This window comes from Rattus norvegicus, chromosome 8 (genome assembly GCF_036323735.1).
Source record: "Rattus norvegicus strain BN/NHsdMcwi chromosome 8, GRCr8, whole genome shotgun sequence".
NCBI classification, from domain to species: Eukaryota; Metazoa; Chordata; class Mammalia; order Rodentia; family Muridae; genus Rattus; species Rattus norvegicus.
The window spans coordinates 45,475,030-45,483,250 of record NC_086026.1 but is presented as its reverse complement, the minus strand read 5'-3'; the positions used below and the strand labels follow the sequence as shown (position 1 = coordinate 45,483,250).

The 8,221-nt window shown below is 44.1% G+C and overlaps 1 long non-coding RNA gene across 4 annotated transcripts; it reads left to right on the top strand.

Annotated features, from left to right (window-relative positions):
* Nucleotides 1-624: 624 nt before the first annotated feature.
* LOC108351844 (uncharacterized) lies at nt 625-8,003 on the top strand. 4 transcript variants are annotated; one of them, XR_010054351.1, is made up of 5 exons: nt 627-893; nt 1,828-1,966; nt 2,855-5,995; nt 6,156-6,308; nt 7,063-8,003. It is a non-coding gene; the product is annotated as an uncharacterized LOC108351844 (long non-coding RNA). The 4 variants fall into 4 exon arrangements; XR_010054352.1 differs by having other exon boundaries at nt 634-893; nt 1,828-3,967; nt 5,835-5,995; XR_010054353.1 differs by lacking the exon at nt 1,828-1,966 and having other exon boundaries at nt 625-893.
* The last annotated feature ends 218 nt before the right edge of the window (nt 8,004-8,221 follow it).

The following is an 8,221-nucleotide window of genomic DNA, read 5'->3' as shown; positions in this document are numbered from 1 at the left end:
ACTTGACTAGCGTGCAGAAGGTTCTGGACCTTAAAATCTCCAGCTTCAGTCTCCCACGATAAGCTAAGTGTGCTAATGGGAAAGTAATGAGACCTTGAAATGTTGGAAAGAGATACAAGAGAAAACAGAATCAGAGCTGAAGCTGTCCTAACCCTCCAACAGGAGGGCGATAGCTGTTCATCTGCAAAAAATTAAAACACTTCAAGGGCCATGTCTTGGGAAGGTGCCATGGAATGAAACGTGATTTTCCCAGATATCTGCTTCCAGAGTCTTCCAGACCCACAAGGAGAATCAAATGCCAACACAGTCCAAGTGATAAAGTGTAAAATCTAGGCCTAAAAGGAGATAGAGTTCCTACCAAAAGAGTAGCAGAAGTCCAAAACCTTAAATCAGGAATCTGGGGAGGATGTGCTCAGTGGGATTCTATGGTTGTTAGGCTAAGAAGATTTGATTAAGATGAATGTGCTGAGGTGGGCGCACTATGGGAAACGGGTTTCCTGACATGATCTGAGGAAGTACCATTGGTCAGCTAAGCTGTCCAAAAGTAAGCTACAGGTAGTAAAGCTGAGACATCAGAAGTTCCTTGGGACATAGCAGACACCAGTAAGTTAAAATGCTAGAGGACAGTAGAAAAGTAATCGCTATGCTGTATGTGTTTTGATCCATGGCTGCTTGGCCATTGTGATGGTTTGTATATGCTTGGCCCAGAGAGTGGCATCATTGGGAGGTGTGGCCTTGTTGGAGTAGGTGTGGCTTTGTGGGTGTGGGCTTTAGTAGCCTTGTCCTAGCTGCCTAGAAACTAGTATTCTGCTAGCAGCCTTCAGATGAAGATGTAGAACTCTCGGGCTCCTCCTGCACCATACCTGCCTGGACACTGTAGGATGATGTCACAGGTGAGGCAGGTACAGGATAGAAGGAGGCCTGTCATTGGAGGAGAAGGAAGGATGGGCGGGAGAGAAGTTTGAAGGAAGAGGAGGAGACTAAGGGAGAGAGGAGAAGAGGAGACGGAGAGAGGGGAGAAGCCATGGCAGGTGATGTTAAGATTCTGCTCTGTGTGTTTACAGGTTGTTATTAATGTTCTCAAGGGATGGATGGTACTGGGCTTTGTATGTTTAAGTGGACAATTATATCTCACCATTTGGGTCAAAGGTTATTGTGTTGTGTGTTCTTTTATGTGGGGGTTTCAGTGTAGGAAAGTGCGGCTGGGATGTGTTTCCGCCAAGATATCTAGCAGATATCTGGGCACCGTGGTACAGAGCTAGCGGGGTAAAAGACACCGTTACTATTTTTATTTTTATATTTTTACAACAACAGGACACTGCCATGATCCCACCTTGATGATAATGGACTGAACCTTTGAACCTGTAAGCCAGCACCAATTAAATGTTGTCCTTATAAGAGCTGCCTTGGTCACTGTGTTTGTCCACAGCAGTAAAACCCTAAGACAGAAGTTGGTACCAGGGACTGGGATATTACTGTGATAGACCTGACCATGCTTTTGTTTGGAAGAATGTGGATTTGGGGACTTTGGATTTGGAAAGCAGTGGAATGCTTTAAATGGGACTTAATGGGCTATCCTAGTAGTAATATGGAAGACTTTGTTACTGAGAATGATTTGAATTGTGGGAATCTGGCCCAAAGGGTTTCAGTGGAGAATTTCAATATGTGGCCTAGAGACTGTTTTTCTGATATTTTAGTGAAAAAATGTGACTACTTTTTGCACTTGTCTGAAGAGTGTACCTGAAGCTAAGGTAAAGGGATTTATATTAATTGCTTTGACAAAGGAAGTCTCAGAAATAGCCATTATAGACTTTGTTCTCTGGTTAGGTCTTATGAAGAGCATTTTAAATGAGCATAGCAAGCCAGTAAGTAACATCCCTCCATGGCCTCTGCATCAGCGCCTGTTTCCTGACCTGCTTGAGTTCCAGTCCTGACTTCCTTTGGTGATGAACAGCAATGTGGAAGTGTGAGCTGAAGAAACCCTTTCCTCCCCAACTGCTTCTTGGTCATGATGCTTTGTGCAGGAATAGAAACCCTGACTAAGACATCCATATTCTTCTCAGAGGACCAAAGACATTAAGAAATTAACTGAAGCTCCTACAGCTGATAAACACTTTCAGAAAGAAGCTGGATACAAAATTAACTCGCAAAAATCAGTAGCTCTCCTATATACAAATGACCAATAGACTGAGAAAGAACCCAGGGAAACAACACCTTCCAGAATAGCCTCGAATAATGTCAGATATTTTGGTGTAACTCTAACCAAGCAAGTGAAAGCCTTGTATGATAAAAAAACAAAAAACAAAAAAAAACTTCAAGTCTCTGGAGAACGATATTGAAGAAGATATCACAAGATGGAAAGATGATCATAGTGTGGAAGGATTAGCATAGTAAAAATGTCCATCTTCCCAAAAGCAATCTACAGATTCAACACAATCCCCATCAAAATTCCAATACAATTCTTCACAGATCCTGAAAAGAGAAATTTAAGCTTCATATGGGAACACACACACACACACACACACACACACACACACAGAGAGAGAGAGACAGAGAGACAGAGAGAGACAGAGACAGAGAGACAGAGACAGAGGCAAAGACAGAGAGAGACAGAGAGCCTTGAACTCATTGGTGCTGGAAATATTTTCTGAACAAAACACTGTCTGCACAGGCACTAAGAGCGGCAATTAGCAAATGGGACCGGGCAAAGGACATGGTCATTCAGACAAAGTAGAAACAGACAGAAAGGGGGGGGCGGGTTTTATCAATAGAGGGCTAATATCCAAAATATATAAAGAACTCAAAAAACTGGATATCAAGATAACAAATAACCTAACCATAATTCTCAATTTAGGAATCTCACGTGACTGAGAAACACTGAAGGGACTGTTCAAGATCCTTATGCCTCCAGGAAATGCACATTAAAACTACTGCAGGATTTCATCTTTTACATGTTAGAGTGGCCAAGATCAAATGACAGTTCATGCTCCTGAGGATGTGGAGTAAGGGGAGTACTCCTCCATTGCTAGTGAGAGTGAAAAGTTGTGCAGCCACTATGAAAATCAGCGTTGTGATTCCTCAGGAAAATGAGAATCTATCTACCTCAAGATCCAGCTATACCACTCTCAGGCATACACCTAAAGAATGCTTCATCCTACCACAGAGACACCTGCTTAGCCATGTTCATTACTGTTCTATTCATAATAGCCTGAAAATGGAAACAACCTGGATGTCCCTCGATAAAAAAAAAATTGATAAAGAAAATGTGGTACATTTGTATAATGGAGTATTATTCAGCCACTAAAAATGAAATCATAAAACTCACTAGTAAATGGATAGAACCAGAAAACGTCATCCTGAATGAGATACCCCAGACCCAGAAAGACAAATATAGTATGTACTCACTTATATGTGGATATTACCTGTTAAGTCAATGATCCACTACCATCCATAGGACCACAATGGTTAGGCAAAGAGTAAGGGACTAGGAATGGCAGATAATCTCATTTGGAAAAGAAGAGAGATAGTTACGAATGGGTGGAAGGGCTGGAACAGGAAGATCATGTGGGGAATGAGAATGGAGGATGAGGGAGGAAATAGAGAGAGAGCGAGCTAACAATAATGGCCATGTGGGTGGTGGTATCGAAACCTAATACAGTAGAAGCTTCCTAAAATACATACAATATAAAGGTGACCCAAATGAAATGGCCAAACACTGAAGAGACAGAGTCCAACTGGCCATCTCCTGTCACCAAATGAAGCTTCCCGCCAGGACTGGGTTACATTTAATTGAGTTCCTAGCCAAAGAGGTCCCATGAGAATCCCTAAAGAACCCAAGCTGTGGTTGCAGGACTATAGGTTGCACAAACCAACAGCAAGGCCCCATTGCTAAAGAAAACAGCTACACAACGCATTGAAAACGGTGAAGTCAAACTGGTGCCGACAAAGAGCCTTCGGCCCTATAATGGTAGGTGTTGTTGTTGTTGTTGTTGTTCTGTTTGTTTTGTTTTGTTTTGTTTGCACGGCTGTAGTGAAGGGAAGATGCTTAGTGAAGGAAGAGGTATAGAAGCACATGCTGGAAGGAAATCAGTGCCTAAAATGACGTCAGACAATAGCCTGAAATGAGGAAAAGGAACTCAATGTCCTTGGTGAAACATTTGCATGGTGGAGTGGCTGTGGCCCATTCTACATGATGTATCCGAGGATCATTTATTTTATTGCATGTTGTAAAAATCTTGTTTTGGTTTTTCGACACAGGGTCTTGCTGCATACGGCACAAGCTAGCCTTGGACTAATAGCAAGTCTCCTCCCAATTTTAAGTGTAAGCCACATTGTCCATTTAACTTGCTTTTAACTATCCCTAGAAACATAAAATTGCACATATTATGGGCAATCGTGTGATTTTTCAATATATGCAAGCATAGTATAATGGTTTTTTTTTTTTTTGGTTCTTTTTTTCGGAGCTGGGGACCGAACCCAGAGCCTTGCGCTTCCTAGGTAAGCGCTCTACCACTGAACTAAATCCCCAGCCCCTAGTATAATGTTTAAATCAGTATAAACATTGATTTTTGAACACTCAACATTTATGATACAAATATTCTGCAACATTTTCTATTCCAAAATAAAAAATTTCCTGAAAGTTGGACTTTCTGATAGGAGCAGAACTTTGCTGTGTAGAGCTGACTTCTGAGAATCTTTTTCTTTTAATAGTTACTTATTTGTTCATTCATTTATCTTATGTAAGATTGTGTGTGCCTGGATAAATGTGTGCCCACAGAGGCCAGAAGAGGGTATCAAATGGATCCCCTGAATCTGGAGTTACAGATGGTTGGTTGGGAGTTAGTTTCTGGGTTCTAAGAACCAAACCTGGGGCCTCTGGAAGAGCATCCAGTTCTCTTAACCACTGAGCCACCTCTCCAGGCCCCTGAGATTCTTTTCTATTGATTCCCAAATCAGCACTGAGAGGCCAAAGAAAGGAGAGGATAGCTACCCCATCATATCTGCCTTACCTCTGGCTATGGCCAGGTTAAAAACATTCACGCCCAGCCTTCCTGACAAGTGTGAACAGATGGGAAGTGCTTGTGCTTGGCTTCCCCCCATACTGAACCCTATTCTTTAGTGAGATGTTATTTTAATATTTTTTTCTTTTTTTTCGGAGCTGGGGACCAGACCCAGGGCCTTGCGGTTGCTAGGCAAGCGCTCTACCACTGAGCTAAATCCCCAACCCCGAGATGTTATTTTAAGATGGGGTCTTAGAGGCAGTTCAGCCCTGAGGGTGATTCCCTCGTGGTGAGATCAGTGACCTTATAAGAAGAAAGGCCTGGTGGTCCATGCTTGTAGTCCCAGCACTGGGAAACAGAAGCAGTAGGATCATTCACAAGTTTTAGGCCAATCTGGGTTACATAGTGAGATTCAAGCCAGTGTGGGTTTTATGATGAGACCTTGTCTCAAAAGACAAACAAACAAAAAAGCAAATAGGGCTAGCTTTGCACCTATCTTTCCTCAACATGGGAGGTTACACAGGGAAGACTATTAGACAGTAGTCCAGACCAGGAAGACAGCCCTCTCCAGGGATGCTGGATTAGCCAGCACCTGGACCTTGGTCTTTCAACTTCCAGAACTAGGAGCCATAAACACTCGTCATTTAAGCCATCAGTCTCCAGAATACCAGTGACAGTCAGAGGAAGCACTAGCTAACAGCCGGTGGACTGTACATGTGCTTTCTAAGATTGTGACTGTGCTTTTGGTTTGGTTTTATTTGCCTTGCTTTTAAAGGTTTTTTTATGTGTATGAGTGTTTCACTGTGTGTAAGCATTCGTACCACATGTGTGCAGTGCCCGAGGAAGCCAGACAAGGGAGTACACTGGAACTAGAGTTACAGATGGTTGTGAAGAATCATCTGCGTCCTGGGGATCAAACTGAGGCCCTCTGCAAGATCAGCAAGTGCTCTAAACCCCTGAGCTATCCCTCCACCCCCACCTCCCTGGTTTTTAAGGTAAATACATCTTGATTAATTTTTAAAATTTTTTGAGACTTTCATACATATGTGTGATTCATCCTTCATCATATTCAATCATATCTATCCTTTCCTGGATACATCTCCTCTCTGACACTCCTACCTTCTGCCTCCTGCCTGTTTTCTGTTTTTGTAATAGACCACTGACTGCAATTTGTGTTGCTCATCATATACTCGTGGGTATAGAGCCAAACCCTGGACCACAGTGGACCTACCAGAAACCACAGCACTGAGTAAAGTGTATTATCACTCAGCTAGAAGCCATCAACTGTCGATAGCTTCTCAGCCAAAAGTAGGTTTGCCAATCAGTCCTTGGCCCGTTGACTGGCTTGATTTCGAATGGGTTTTGTATAGGCGACTACAGTGGCTATGAGTGTATAGGTGTAGTGACCCCATCATGTCCACAAGGCACCACTTCCCTCTATTACTCCCTTTAATCTTTCTGCCTCCTCTTTCACCGTGGTCCCTGAGCCTGGGGAGGAAAGGGGGTGAGTTAGAGGTCTCATTTGTGACCGACTGCTCCATTATTCTCTACATTTCAAACACTTACAGATTTTTGCAGTAAGAGCTATTCACTACACAAGGAAACGTCCCTGGTGAGGTCTGAGCTGCCCTAGTCAATCTATTGATAGAGAGATGCCCATAGAGAGGGTGAGTTGGTACTATGCTCATTCAGTAAAATACTAGTAGTAACTTTATTCCTGGCTACTGGATAGATTACAGTGCTGGGCACACACGTCTCCTGAAAAGCGGGCCTGAAATCCACTCAGTTGGTTTTCATGCACTGCTGCACTCATGACCTTCTCTTGCCACGCTTGTCACTGTTATAATTCACAACTGGCTAGCACTTCTGATGGCTTTTGTTCTACAACAGCCTGTATAGCCGCTTTAGGTGCTGGTAGATAGGGAGAAAGTGTCCCAGTCAGTATTGGTTTGATTGCTCATTGTCCTGTAGCCATATTGTGTGGTGTCCTCAGTGGCAAAGTCTTACCACATGGCTCAGGTGTTCAAACAAAAGCAGTAACAATAGCCTGTATTATTTTCAGGGTCTCCAGGACACCCTTGACCAACACCTGAAGGTGGGCTGATCCACATAGGACACTGTCCCTTTCGTTTGGCGTCCTGTGAGTGGATGTACCCTGTGCCTTCAGCCATCATGTCCACCTCTTCAAGAAATGCATAAACAGAGATTGCAACCAGCTGAGCCTCACTACGGTGGCTGAGTAGGAAAGAGCACCGTAAAACTTCGGAACAGTTAGCAGCCTTTGGCGTGGGAAAGCAAGAAGGAATTTGATCTGGGTGCACATGCAGAGGACCAGGCAATAACTGCACGGTGTTTAATACCATTTCCCAAGGAAGAGAGAACACGCAACCCTGCTCCTTCCGAAGCTGCTCCCAGGCCCTCCTAACAGCCTGCACGGACAGACTGGAGCACAGAGCACAAGCAAGCAGAGGGCAGCTGCAGCAGGAGCATAGTCAGGCAAACAATCCTGGAGGCAGGGTAGCAGAGGCGTCCACATGTGCATGCACGCCCTTCTGGGATCGTGATGACGCCCCAGGGAGTTCTAGGCAGCCTACTGATTTGTTGCTCCCTAACCACACAGTTGTCAGTGGTGGCGGCAGCGGTGATGTTGTTGTTGTGGTTTAGTGCTTGGCAGCCTCCAGGCGCTGTTCTAGCTGGCTCTCAACAGTTTCTCAGCAGCTCCCTGCCAACCCCTGGCCACAGCCTCCTCAGCACCTAAGTCCTAGTCAGACTGGCCTCCTCCTCTCCTTCCTCCTACTCTCCCTCCTCCAGGACCCAGGCAGTGTGAAGCTAGGGAGGGAGCAGCCGAGATGCTGAGGGACTAATTGTATTAATGAAAATGGCAAACACACATCCTTTCCATCTGGCGGCACAAAGGAGAGGCTGTTGGGGATGCAATTACCCTCTACAGGAGAGAGTAAAATATTTGTCAGGTTTAGCAATAAAATTAATATCCCCCAATTACAAGAGCCTTGCTAATGAGATGAATATAAATTGCCTTCCTTAGTTGCAAGAGGAAGAACCTGTCACATGAAATCCAAAGTGCCATGCTTTGTTTTCTTTTCTTTCTCTTTTTTCTAAACCTAGGCATCTCTGCCACCAAGACAGGCATTTTGCATGCCTGACTATTCAAGAGATGACGTTCTGATGGCTGCTAGAGTCCCCTGTCATCACAAAGGGGG